The sequence below is a fragment of the Drosophila miranda genome, chromosome XL (genome assembly GCF_003369915.1).
Source record: "Drosophila miranda strain MSH22 chromosome XL, D.miranda_PacBio2.1, whole genome shotgun sequence".
Taxonomy (NCBI): Eukaryota; Metazoa; Arthropoda; class Insecta; order Diptera; family Drosophilidae; genus Drosophila; species Drosophila miranda.
Window position 1 is genome coordinate 12758574 of NC_046673.1, and position 15165 is coordinate 12773738.

Consider the following 15165-nt stretch of genomic DNA (forward strand, 5'->3'; position numbering starts at 1 on the left):
TTTAGTTTTGTTTTTTGTTGCTATTGTTTTTATTTTTCTAGTTGGAAATATTCCGGTGTCAAATTGTAGTTTAGTGTCTGTGTTCGTGCCGAGGTGTGGGCGTTTTTAGTAATAAAATTTACCGTAAATTAAATTAGCCTGATTGCCGTATGCATTTTTAATGACATCACCTCAATCCGGAGCCTCGTTTATATGCCCCCTCTTCGGTGTGTGTGTGTGTGTGTATGTGTGTTTGTGTTTGTGCAATGATAAATTAATAAAATAAATGTTTATTACTTTTATTGCGGTTCGCCGGCGGCGGCCACTCTTGACCCCTGGCCCTTTTTCGGTATGGAAGGAAAAACGTAATGAAAATGCCTCGGAAATTTCAATAAAAACTTTTTATGTTCTAATTATAGGCCAACGAAAGAGAGTTTTGCCTCTCTGAGAGAGGAAGAGAGAGAGAGAGAGAGAGAAAGACGATGCCTAATAAAAATTAACGCCCTGCTCTGTACCTTTCGACTCTGTTTGTTTGCTTTTGGGCCATAATTTTTCTATTAGACAAATATGGGGGAGAGAGAGGTGAAGGAGAAAGAGAGAGATAGAGATAGAGCCCGCAGAAGATGGAGAATGTTTGTCATGTGAGAGTGTAATAAATTTTATTAAAAACATACACAAAACAAAACGCATAAACGCGAAGGAGAAGACAGACAGACAGACAGTCTCAAGGTAGTCAAAGGCGAGAGGGCGGCCAACGAGAGAGGGGAGGAGGGGCGGAGGGCTGAGGGATCCCCGGTGGGTCTGGGTCTGGGTCTGGCACACATTTTTGGGTCATCATACGTGACCGGACGGACGGTCGGCATTGGAATGCCGGCATCCGACGACGGGACGCGCCCTGGCTCCACGCCGCGCCGCACCGTTCCCCGGCCCCAAAAAATTTTTGGTGTTCCCCTTTTCTCTTTGTGGCTTTGGCCACAAGAAAAAACAATAATAATAACGCTGATGTCCAGCTGAGACAACACATAAAACCGAAAATAAACAGCGCTGTGGAGAAAGAGAGGGAGAGGAAGGGAGAGAGAGAGAGATACAAAGTGCAGCAAGAGAGAGAAACACAACATTTCTCAAGGGAATTGCAAACAAAAGATCAGGATGAAGCGGGAGGGAGAGAGGGAGAGAGAGAGGGGGAGAGAGAGAGAAGGGGAGAGAAAGAGAGAGGGAGGGTGAGAAGGAGAGACAATTGAAGACCATGCCCCATTAATACCAGAAGTTGCAAGAAGAAGAGTTGCCAGTGAGGAGGCGCGAGAATTCAAAAACAACATTCATGTCGTGTGTCGTTTTTTTTCTGCCGTTGCTGCTGAAGTACTTCCAGGCTCAAAAAGCATGCCCACCACTGGTTTGAATCGAGCTACGATATTCCAATTTACGATATTCAAATTTACGATATTCAAATTTACGGTATTCCCATTTACGAAATTCACATTCGCGATATTCCCTTTTACGATATTCCCATTTATGATATTCCTTTTTACGATATTCCCATTTATGATATTCCCATTTACGTAATTCACATTCGCGATATTCCCTTTTACTATATTCGCATTTACGATATTCCCGATTACGATATGCCGAAGTATTAGATTATACCAAAAGTACATTTACGATATTCTTGGAATATTCAAGTAAACAACTAAAGGAAATACGATATTCACATACGCACATATATGTACGTTATTCGAATGCACGACGATATTGGATACTAGAGTCCACTAATTACAATTTTACGAGATTCAAGCCAACGAATCACAAATATTCCGATATGGGTGTCGTGTTTAAAGCAAATCAACGACATTCAAGAATACGACATTCAAATAAAACGATATTGGAGCTCAAGTTTTAAAAGAAAACGATATTGTCACGATATTCAAGGGGCAATAGGCACGACATTCGTGTAAATACATTGAGAGTATACGATATTGGGGTTTTTTGTGTATTCCGGTCTAGCAGATGGCCAGCCTTTGTCCCGATGTATCTATGTATGTATATGGTGTCCTTTCCTTCTGGTTGGATACTCCTTTATTTTTTGGGTATGGAAATCTGAAATATGCTGGGGGACTCGGTTGAATGGTTAAGCCACTGCGTGAGAGGGTACACAGATTTCTAGAAAAACGAATCAAAAAAAAAAGTACCCACACCAGCGGCAACCTCTGGCTTGTGGCATGCGGCGGAGGTACACGAAAAAAAAACCCCCTGTTAAGTGTGGCCAAATTAATGGACATTGAATGAAGTTGACCGGCCTGTCATAAAGCGTTCCATAATTACTTTTCACACCAGGCGGCAAACGTGAACCCGAACCCGAACCCCAACGAATGACTAACGATGAGAAAAAAATAAACCGATGGAATGGAATGGGGGGAGGGGGGGAAACAAGCCCATATTTATACACGACAAACAACAGTCGGCAGAACAGAGTGGGGGAAAAAAAAACGCCAAGTATTACAAATAAACAATCATAAATTTCAATAAATTTCTATAAATTCTAATTGAAAGAAAGAGTTGTTGTTGTGTGTGTGTGCGTGTGTGTGTGTGTGTGTGTGCGTGTGTGTTTGTGCTTTTTGATGTCTGCTTATGGGCTTAGAGCAGGAGACAGCCAGTCGTGTTGCATGCCGCATGCCGTATGTCGCACGACATTCATTCGTTTTATTTATGGCACAAAATGACAATAAAATTTAATAACTTTGACACAATTTAATTAATTTCGATTTTTCGACAAATAAACGAAAGCCAAAACATAAAACAACATAAAAAATGTTTACATTTCAAAGGGCAAAAGTTCTATATACTAGATATATCTATATATATACATATATCTTTTTCCGTATTTTCCATATGCAAAATTGAATTAAAATTCAACGAGAGGGCAATTTACAAAATTAGTTTTTGGGGAAATGCAAACAGCAGCGGAAGGGCGTGGGGGAGGGGACGGGGCAAAGGGATAGCATTGATTCTGCCATCATGATTCCGAATCGAACAAATTGAAAGCTTTTCACAAAACCCATCAAATCGAAAATTAGTTTTGATTTCCCCTCGTATCGAATCGGTTCGAATTTCAACTTTTCAGAATAATTCTTTGGGATTTTCAGTTCAATCCAGACTTTGCTCTGTTGTTCATTGATGGGGAATTTTGCACCATACATACTCAATCTCGTTTTGATCTGTAACCTTCCTGAATCATCCACTTCTGCTCTAGAACAATTTTCTGATTCCTAAACGTTTCAGTAAAAATATTTCACCACCATATCATAAATATTTCATTACCGATTCACTACTGCTTCAGAGCCGCTTGGTTGACGTTCGAATACATTTTCAAGACGGGGTTTTTTTGACTCTTTTCATAACCGATTAATAAGCGTTTAGTTACCATTTCAAACCCATTTTATAAGCCAATTATAGCCGCTTAAATGATCGTTTCGTTTTTTAACCCTTTCATTAGCTGTTTTTTAACCCTTTCATAAGCAGTTTTTTAACCCTTTCATCAGCTGTTTTTTAACCGTTTCATCAGCTGATTTTAAACCCTTTCATCAGCAGTTTTTTAACCGTTTTATCAGCTGTTTTTTAACCCTTTCATCAGCTGTTTTTTAACCCTTTCATCAGCTGTTTTTTAACCCTTTCATCAGCTGTTTTTTAACCCTTTCATCAGCTGTTTTTTAACCCTTTCATCAGCTGTTTTTTAACCCTTTCATCAGCTGTTTTTTAACCCTTTCATCAGCTGTTTTTTAACCCTTTCATCAGCTGTTTTTTAACCGTTTCATCAGCTGATTTTAAACCCTTTCATCAGCAGTTTTTTAACCGTTTTATCAGCTGTTTTTTAACCCTTTCATCAGCTGTTTTTTAACCCTTTCATCAGCTGTTTTTTAACCCTTTCATCAGCTGTTTATTAACCCTTTCATCAGCTGTTTTTTAACCCTTTCATAAGCAGTTTTTTAACCCTTTCATCAGCTGTTTTTTAACCCTTTTATCAGCTGTTTTTTAACCGTTTCATCAGCTGATTTTAAGCCCTTCCATCAGCAGTTTTTTAACCGTTTTATCAGCTCTTTTATAGCCATTTGATGTCCGTTGAATAAAAGTCATTTTACTGAGTCTTCATAAATGATTTATCCTTTTAAAAAACTATTTCAAATAGGTTTAAAATAATGCAAAGATATGTTTGGTTTTTAAAAAGACTTTAGATCGGAAATATTCCAATATTTTGCGATGTAATTCGATATATTATGTATCGTTTGAAATGAAAGGAACGATTCGCCTTAAAAAAACTCGACTCTTAAGACGATAATATCCTAAACTCTTCTCTGTGGAGGAAACCCAAGCGTTTGTTGCTGGATTTTCGTAAGAATTGCACAATCGAAACCCCCATTCGAATACCCTTGGGGCAACGAGAGAGAGAGAGAGAGAGAGAGAGAGAGAGATCCATCCTGCAATCCGTGACACGTGAAATCTCTCACAATTTACAGAATTATTATAGTATTTTCTACATGACACTGTGTGTGTGTGTGTGTGTGTCCTGTCTGTTAGCCAGCGAAAAAACCGCAATTGAAATGCAAAATATGGAGACCTCTGCTCCTCTGAAAAAAACATGCGAATAAATATAAATATTTTGAGGGGGGAAAAGTCAAAATCCAATGATGGACAAAATGTAAAGCGTATGGAAATTAATTTTGAATTCAGTCTGAAAATGAAAGGTCCTCTACCACCCCACCAAAAAGAGTGTATCGCCTTTTAAATTGTGACAGCATAAAATAATTGTTAAAGTCCAAAAATGGCAATAAAAATCAATACAGAAAAAGGGGACAGGGGACAGGCAGGGGTGGATGGGCAAGGGGGAAGGGGTGTTGTCAAGAGTCAGAGTCAAAGCAATTTGCAATGCACCAAAAGTCCAAAAACCGAAAACCAAAAGCCTCGCAGCAGCAGCAGCAGATTTCCCCCGTGTGCGTGTGTGTGTGCGTGTGCGTGTGTGTGTGTGTGTGGAAAATTTATTGATTTCCATATATTTATTTGTGTAAAATGCCATAAATTACAATTATTTAACAGGGCCGTAAAGTCAACGCTTCCCGGTCCTATCTCGGGGGGGAAGGGGGGGTGTGGCGCCTCGTTGGGTCAGTAGTGCACAGCTCTGTCTCTCTCTCCCTCTCTCTCTCTCTCTCTGTCCCTGTCTGTTGCCTCTTGCATAATTTGTTAGCCAAATTGCAACTCAACAAGCCAGGTACGACGACGAGGAGAGTCCAGGATACCAGGACCCTGAGACCCTGGACAAACACAAACACATAGAGAGGCCTGCCGCCTGCCGCCTGCCGCCTGCCGGTAAGGCTCATCAAATATGCAAAATTCTGCAAGTCCTTGCAACAATCACAATTAGGGATGAGGCGCCACAATTGTCGGAGGCACAACACTGCTAATGAAAACAGTGACTGGCGAAGGAAAACAGTGACTGGCCCACGAGGCGGGCATGCTGGGCCTCGAAATGAATGGAAAACAAAAGATACAAGATACAAATCGGATAAATGTTTAAAAAAAATGTTGAATGATAGAAGGATTACAGAAACTTTTAAAAACTCGAAGAACTCTTGAAAAACTATCGAAAAACTTCTGAAAAGTGGGAAAGTTTTTTTGAAAAATTTAAAATTTTATTTACTTTATGTGTTGAGCACATGAAACCGATGCTAAACGGTTATGAACCAGTTATGAACCGGTAATGAACCAGTTATGAACCAGTTACGAGCCGGTAAGGAACCAGTTATGAACCGGAAAGGAATTAGTTATGAACCGTTTATGAATCGATTATGAATCAGTTATGGACCAGTTATGAACTATTTATGAACCAGCTACGAACCAGTTATGAAGCGGTAATGAATCGGCTATGAACAAGCTTTGAATCGGTTATGAACCAGTTATGAACCGGTAAGGAACTAGTTTTGAACCAGTTACGAGCCGGTAAGGAACTAGTAGTGAACCGGTAAGGAACCAGTTATGAACCGGTAAAGAATTAGTTATGAACCGGTAAAGAATTAGTTATGAACCGGTAAGGAACCAGATATGAACCGTTTATGAATCGGTTATGATTCAGTTCTGACCCAGTTGTGGTCCAGTTATGAATCAGTTATGAACCAGCTACGAACCAGCTATGAACCAGTTATGAAGCGGTAATGAATCGGTTATGAACAAGCTTTGAATCGGTTATAAACCAGTAACGAACCAGTTATAAATCACCCCTTAAAATTGTATGAAATCGTTTGTGAAACGGTTATCCATCACTTTCCACGAAGTCATGAAATATTTTCTGCACAATTTTTGCCTGGCATTCCATTGTTCCTTCACGAAATTACTACAGAAATTCACAGACAGTGTGTGTGTGTGTGTGTGTGTATGTGTGTGTGGACATCTCTGGTCATCGCTTGAGGGCCATAAACCGTTTGCTGTGACTCCCCTCGCCGTGCCCCGCCATGCACCTGCCTTCCTGCCTGCCTGCCCTGATCAATCGCTTGGTCATTTGTTGGCTGCAAGTATCTGTATCTGTATCTACATCTGCATCTGTATCTGTATCTGTGTGTGTGTTTGCAGGTGTGCCTGTGCGCCTGTGTTTGTGGAGACTATTATGTCCGAAGCTTATTAACTGCGGGTCTCCGAAAATGCAATGCAAATAAGCGAATGTGTAATCAAAAGAACGATTTTCATATTTAAGATGGCAATTGGTTGAGAGGCTCAGTGGATGGCCAGGGGGTGGGGCTGTGGGGGGCACTACAGAATTGGCCATGCACTTAATTTGGCAATTGTCTATTTGCAGGTCACACGGAAGGAGAGAGACCGACAGAGACAGAGAGAGAGAGGTCATGGAAAGGGAGGAGTTGTTTCTTACATCCACCGAAGTCTCTCTCTCTCTCTTCCTCTCTCCTCTCTCCCTTTCTCTTTGTGCGTATGCGCCTGTCTTTGTCATTAATATTAATTTCGTGTTTAATTTATTGTAATTTACGTGCATTTGATAAATCGTGTTATTATAATCAGTTGACTGGAAACGTGAACGGGAGGCCCGACCCGCACCAGGGAGTCCTTCTGGCCCCCACTGCGCCCCGGCAGTGGGTGGAGGGAGAGCCTCGTATCTAAATGCCAATGACAGCTGTCCGAACAGACCTTTGGGTGGGAAGCACAAGCGGGTGGGATAGAACTTACCTTTCATTCAGCAGGAATCGGCACCGACTGGCTCAAAAAACTTTAAAAAAACCTGCAACGAGAACGGGGTGGAGCGTAATCAATAAGGTGGAATAATCAAAGTACTCAATTGGTTATGAATAGATTGCCTGCTTAGGGGTATTCAAGTAATTCCCGCAAGACCCACAATTATGGGCTACGGCTGCGGGGAGGGGGGATAGGCAGGACTATTGGGTAAGGGGTAAGTCGATTGGCGACTGGTGACTCGGTCAATCAGTCTTTGAATCGCTTATGAGGCCACAAAGACTGAGACGGTTGAACAATCGAATGTTCCACAGAACAGAAATCCAAAATTAAATCTTAAAGACACTTTTTCAGAGTGGCAATGGAACGGTTATGCATCGGGAACGATGTGGTCATGAAACGGCAAGAAAAAGGGTTATGAAACGGCAACCAAACGGTTATGGAATTGGAACGAAACGGTTTTGAAACCGCAACGAAACGTTAATTAAACGGGAAAGAAAAGTTAATGAAATGGGAACGAAATGGTCATGAAACGTGAACGAAACGATCATGAATCGGTAACGAAACATTAATGAAACGGGAACGAAACGGTTATGAAACAGTGACAAAACGATAATGAAACAGGAACGAAACGGTTATGAAACGGCAACGAATCGGTCATGAATCGATAATGAAACGGTTATGAAACGATCACGAAACGGGAACGATATGTTCATAAAACTTCAACGAAACGGTCAAGAAACAAGAACGAAACGGTCATGAAATGGGAACGAAATGGTCATAAGACGGCAACGAAATGCTCATAAAAAACGGCAACGAATGAGGTGTGAAACGGCTACGAAACATTAATGAAACGGGAACGAAACGGCTATGAAACGGGGCCAAAACGCTCATGAAACGGGAACGAAATGGAAAAACGTTGGTTAAAGGTTTTTAGGACTCATTTAAGCCAAGTTCTAGGGAATCTACTTCTAGAAAACCCTCCAAAGAAGATCTCACGCTTGTTTATTCCATCCAAAAGGCGATGCCATGCATTCCAATGGCCAGAGCCAACTAATATTTATGAGAGCCCCTCATGGGGAGGGGCGGACCACAGACCAAGGGTTGTGTCTGGGTTAATAAACATTTCGCCTAGTGCTTCCCTCATGCGAGAAATGCGAGAAATGCGAGAAATGCTTGAGGACAAGTGTCGCATAGTTTTCTCCTTTGTGTTTTTATGGGTTTGGAATGCATTTTTATAACAAAATAATTATATTTATTCCACATGGGAGAGACAGAGACCGAGAGGGGGGACAGAGCGGGGACATTGCAACACAAAGCGCATTCAAGTCGAAGTAATGCAAAAAGCGGAGAGGAATCCCCCAAACACGGTTTCACGCCCTCCCCCTTGCCAATCCTCAATCCTCCTGCCAATACAGATTTCCATTTATGGCCCCTCGCCGCCGTCCACGTCCCCCACCTTTTCTGAACATAACGGCGACATCCATTACACGCAACAACAAAAGGCAAAATGGCGTCTGGGGCGACAATGTGTTGCTGCATGCGTGTGTCCTGTGTTGTCGTTGGAAATTATTTTTATTATTTTACACAATTTTTATATGGAAAAAGCCAAAGAATGGAACAGGGCAATGAGCAGAAGGAGGAGAGGGGAGAGGAGAGAGGAGAGCCCTGGCCATGGATCGAATCGAAACGAAGCGAAAACAACAGACTAAAAAAAAAATGAACTTTTTTTTGTTGGGTACAACACAAGGCACATAAATATTTAGTATATTGTTGTATTTAATGAGATTTTTGAACTTTTCCATAAGCGCCTTAAGCGTTTTCCCGCTCTCTGTCGCTCTCTCTCTCTCTCTCTGTCTCTCTCTTTGTGGGTGGAAAATACTTTACAGAAGCCACAAAATGTGGAATGAAAAAAATAGCCAACAGAACAAGAAAAAGCAAACGGGCAAGTTTTCCCAGCGACAAATGGGAAAATTCAAAAGAGGACTAAAGGAAAAGGCAGGCTCCAGCTCCAGAGAATGTGGGGGCAAAATACCAGAAGATACTGAAAGACACCTTATATAATACTTTATATAAACTATATGCAATTTAAAAAAAATTCCTAAATATATACGCAACAAAATATTAAATTAATACAAAACAAATTGTATACAAAACTACTAAATATTAAAAAAATTCTGGAAAATTCTTTCAAAAATACTATACATACCTAAAATATTGCAATTATTAAAAAAAAAAGTTAACAATACTAAATATATACTGTATAACATTCAAAAAATACTACATACTCAATACTACGTACTCAAAAAAATATTAAATTAATACTAAACAAATCTTTACTACAAATTTTAAAATTACTGGAAAAAATTATATAACAAAATTACTGCATCATTTAAAAAAAAAAACATAAAAACAAAATATTAAAAAAGACTAAAAAATACCAAAAAATACTTTAAAACTACTAAATAAATACCAAAAATTATTAAAAATACTAAAACATTAAAATAGACTAAATAAAAAATATTAAACAAATACTTGTAATATAAACATAATAAAAAGTAGTCGAAATAAACATAAAAAAATTATACCCTATAATTAAAACCCTTTTAGACACCCTCCCTTTCTACATATTTATACACATATTCCCTAATTCCATTAAAAAAAATAAATCTTATTAAACCTCAATTTCACGAGATAAAAATTGACTCAATTCATTTTCCTCCTAAACATCTTCATCTGGCACATAAAACATATCGAAAACTCCCCATTTACCATCTAAATGTTGTACCATATCACACCTTATTCCATCGAACAGCCGAACAGCGAACCCCCAACAACAAACATCTTGATCTCTCATTAAAATATCTCAATTTTCTGGCATCTTTTTGGTATCTCACGATCTAAATGACTTCTAATTGCATTATAAAGACAAAAATTCCATTCCCCTAATCGTGGAATCAATTTATTGTCATCACATTTAAGAGCCCATTAGTTAGATGACCGATAAGATCTCTCAGATCTCGGAACCCTAAATCTCGAATGCATTTGTCATTCAAAAAACGAATCAGAGCAGATCGAAAGACCAGTTTCGAGACCTCCTCCGCTCATGTGTGTGTGGGAAACCGGTGGCAAAGCCCAAACCCAAAGCCAAAGCCTCCAACGCATTCATTAGTTCTCATTAGAGAGACACAAACAAAAAAAAAGAAGAAAGAAATATCAAATCCAAAACCGTATTCAAATGATAAACAAAACATTTTTCAAGACGCCATGGGGGGGATTACCGGTTCTCTAATGAACCTCCAACTCCATTAATGGAATGCAGAAAAAGAAAAGCATCGAAAGAAAAGGTTTTTCTGCCGGTGGGTGGTCGAAAACCACTCCACAGTTCCAGGGGATTGTGAGGTAATGTATCCTTTCGTTTATGGGAATTTGCCACACAATTCTTTAGTACAGAAGTTTCCAAGGCTTTTCTTTTGAGAGAGGTCTTTGAAAATTAATGTTTCCTTTCACTTATGGGAAATTTGCTTGAAACCTTGTGTATTGGACAATAAAATGTACAAAGTGTGTTTGGAATTCGACTATTTTCGCATAAATCTTGTGAGAAACTCAATTCCGTCTCTCATTTTTGGAGGCGAACTATGGAGACCGTAACATAGATTTTTCCTTAGAGTTTTCATGGAAATACCAATACGAATACGCCCTTAAAACAGGGCCTTACAAACAGACAATTAAAGGCCTACAAAATGCACAACTTCCACGTTTAACATCACGCTTTATTAATGATGCAATTGAACAGCCATGGAGGACCAGCGAGGCCAAGGAAACTAGAGGGGAAAAGCATAGGAAAACTGTTTAGAGCAGCAGGGAAAATCCAATGACATAAGCGTTTAAATATGAGAGCATGAGACCATAAAAACGAGAGCGTGGCAGACACAAAATGCAGGCTGTGCCGCGGCTCCAGAGGGGGTAGGATACGATATACTCGACTCGTCGCTGTACGCGTATGTGGGGCACAAAAGCAAACATGTGACATATGCGGCAATTAATGCCGTTAATTATTTAAGTTAACACCCAAAAGCGACATGCACAAGTCAAATAAATAAACACGCAGCAGGGAGCCACCAAAAGCCACCAAAAGCCAGAAAAGCCTGAAACCCAGAGACCAGAAAAGCGCCAAGAGCCAAGCACCGAAAAAAATATAAACCCCCACACGTCCCCCTCCCCTCCTCGACAAACCCCTAAAAAGAACCCATAAAATGTGAGGGGCTTCCACTTTTCTCCATCCACAAAAACGCCCCAACAATTAAGGACAATGCGTACTAATTTCAAACGAAAACTTCACCACCAAAAAAGTGAAGGCAGGAATGGGGGAACAAATTTCAGAGAAACCAAAAAAACAATATTTATTTAATCGAAATGAAGGAGAGATCGAAACGAATCTTAGATGCCCTCTAGGCGAAGAAGTCGAAACAGATGTAAATCCTAATCGAAAGAGCAACATTTTGGAAGGTTTCTTCGGGCTATATCCCACTGCCACTGGGTGCACTCTCCGTCGAATGATGCTTTTGTTTCCCTAAGCGAATGGACACATGGGTTTAGAACTAAATGGAAAAGGAAACCATTTGCCAAAAGCAATAAGCAACTTAATTACTGAAAAATACAAACATACATACATATATAAAAAATAAAGAACAAAATACATTTTTTTAAATAAAATAGATTAAAAAATCAAAATAAATTAAACAAAATTAATAATATAATTTTAAAAAAACATAAGTTAAACTAAAAAAAATTGTTTAATAAAATATATTCAATTAAAAAAAAGATGAATTAAAAAATAAATTCAAATTAAAAATAACAAAATTAAATAAAAATAAAAATAGTTTAAAAACAAATAATATAAATTTTTTTAAATAATTCAAGATTACAAAAAGGCCTGCAAAAATACAATCTAAATAAAACGAGAATACTAAAAAATTAAATAATAAAATAAATTTTGAATTCCAATAAAATTCAAAATTCAAATAAACAGTTATAGGCAGGTCCAGGCCTACAGATATCATAATTATTTTCAAGTCATAATAAGTGCGATTATGGTTTCAATCCATTGTAACTTCACCCGAATCGATTTTAAGAAAATGTATCTTATTTATCATTGAATAATGATCGAGGCAAAGATCCCACGAAATAAAATATCAAAAAAAAAGGAGAGGCAATCGATGGAGGAAAACAAAAGGGGAAAGATCTGACATTCGCTGGGCTTTGAGGCTGGAGAACCTCCAGACCACGCGTGTGCCGGGGTGAGGTGGGGGTAGGGAGGTATTAATAATGATTTTTATTTATAAACTGCCGCAAAGTGGGGTGGGGGGAGGGGCTATGCGTGCCACAAGCCAACGGCAGGAGGAGAAGGAGCGGGAGGAGTGTGGGGGAAGGACAGTTGGCACATAAATAATTTACACACACCCCACCACATCCCCCCCCTCCACCCAAATCATCGTCCTGCTGACATAATTTTGTGTCCTTCCCCGAATTAGGGAGCAGAGGTGGATAGTGGGGTGTGGGGCAGGGGCAGGGGCGGTGCGTGGGTGTTGCAAATGCATAAGCAAACACAGGGACAGAGAGGAGAAACTTTAGCAATTTTGTGCAACTTTTTGCTGGCTTCCACATAACAACAAATTTCCTTCCTTTGTTGGAATTTTTCCAAGGAAATTATGTGTTGTTTTTTTTTTAGAAAAACAGGAAACGACTGTGGATGGGTGGTGCTGGTGCTGCAGGGGAACTAAATTTGAGCTTGGGTCAAATCAAGTTGAATTTTGTTCGAATCGAATTTTGAGTAAATATTTTGTTTAAGATTTCTGCCCTCAAGGTTTCCCTCCAAGGATGTATCTCTGCTCTGGAAAGCCTTTTGCCCTAGCTTAGAGAGGAAGAGGGAGTGGCTGTGGCCTCCTCTCAATTAAAGCCACGTTTTTCTTTTCTTTTTTCTTTTTTTTTTTTTGGGTAAATGTTTGCCACTTAACGGGCACATAAAACGCCAATAAGGGCCTGGATGGGGCTGGGGCAGGGGCGCAATGACGATGAGCATATGATTTTCAATTTTTGCCACAAATTCAGACAGACAGAGGAGGACAGGGAAGGGGGAGAGAGCGGGCCACAGGGAAGCGTCAGAAAGGAGGACAGGAAAGAGGCAGAGAGGCCCACAGACAAGGCCAAAACTTTTTCCCAGTCTCCCTCTCTACGCCAGGCTCTAACTTTGGGGCATGCCACGGTAGTCCTGAAACTCTCCTCGTGCTACTGCTGCTGCTCCTGGTCCTGGTCCTCATTCACAGTCAACCGTTAAGCGCCATTAGGCGGCTGTGCAGACATTAAAAACAGCTGCCATCCGCGTCTACATTCGAGAGCCACACTCTCGAAGGATACCCTTGTCTGGGGTCTGATGGAATTGTAACACGGGAAAGAATTACATGGGAATTTCCTGAGTTTTCTGATTGAAACTTTGCCCAAAACCTTGCTTTTATGGAACGTTCAACAATCGTATTGTTTACACAAGAAAATCGTTCAAAACTTTCCCACTTCTGGATGCCCCTCTCTCCAGGAAATCCCTTCGAAGATCCCATAAAATTCTCCCTATATCTGAAGATATATACACTATATATTCCCACACCAAATCGTATACCCTCTAAGCATATTCTAGGGTATTAAAACAGTTGCTATCCCACACTCGAGTTCCTTGTTGTTGCTTTTGCTGTTGAGGCAGTTTTTTGTTTTTTTTTTGTGGGGCATGTGCTTAAGAGGGGATATATTGCAGTAGGCGGGGCAGGGGGGGTGGATGGGGGGAGGATACCAAAAATTGCCTGTTTATATTCGCAGCGACAGCAAATTTTATTATTATTTTTGTTCTTGACAACGACAACAGAGTGGGAACAGAAACAGAAACAGAACGAAACCGAGCAGGGGACAAGCAGAAGGACATGGAACATGTCCAGGATATGCCCCCCATGGAGGGGGTGTATTAGTCAAATGGAAATGCTCTATGGGACAGCTCCAAGAATGTCATTACACTCAATATTTTGAGCATTTTTACACAACATCAATAGGAAATTGTATTATTTTTTTTTTAGAGAATTTATTTAATGTATTATTTGTAGCATTTTTTCTTTAGTAATATTTTTTGGAGTTTAGTTGTTTTTTAGAGTTTTTTGCAGTAAAAGTTTTTTAGGATTTTTAGTATTTATATAAATTACACTTTTTTTAGTATATTTTCAGAATTTTTATATTGGAATAGTATATTTATCCAGTATATTTTTAATTTTTTTTTTTTTATGGTATTTCATTGCTTTTCGGGAAAACTCCAAGAATCTCATTAAACTCAATATTTTGAGTATTTTTACGCAGGAAACTGTATTTTTTTAACATGAATTATTTTTAAGAGTTTTAATGGTTTTTAGTATTTTTTTTAGCATTTTTTCTTTAGTAATATTTTGAAATTTTCAATTGGAATTTATTTTGTGGCATTAATTATTTTTTATAGAATTATTTAAATATTTTTTAGTATTTTTTGTATCATTTTTTCTTAAGTAATATTTGGAATTTTTAAATTTTGTTTAAAGTTTTTTGCATTAATAGTTTTTTAGTATTTTTCAGTATTTTTTATATTAATAGTATTTTTCTAGTATATATTTGTTGTTTTTTTTAGTTCTTTTGGTTTTTGTTATTTTTTGTACGGTCTCTTGAGTTCTTTTTTAGTATTTAATGTCCAGCCGTAGCGTCATACCCCTCCCGACCCAATCCATTTCCCCCGAAAGGCAAGAGAGGGTATCATTTATTTGATTTTTGTTTAGCCCACAAAAATTTATGCCCCAAACAAAATTCCATTTCCCGTATATATTTATTTATATTTTTGTTTTGTTTTTTTGTGCAAATTTTGCAAATTTTCTAGAGGGGGAATGCGAGGCAGGAATCGAAATC

General features: G+C 39.0%; 1 protein-coding gene across 1 annotated transcript in view; it reads right to left on the reverse strand.

The window, feature by feature from the left end:
• Window positions 1-15165, reverse strand: part of LOC108157220 (putative uncharacterized protein DDB_G0277255) — a 120762-nt gene that overhangs the window by 44632 nt on the left and 60965 nt on the right. Inside the window, exon 3 of the mRNA XM_017289181.2 lies at window positions 7198-7249. The gene's annotated coding sequence lies outside the window, so the exon portion shown is untranslated. The remainder of the gene's footprint in view (window positions 1-7197; window positions 7250-15165) is intronic.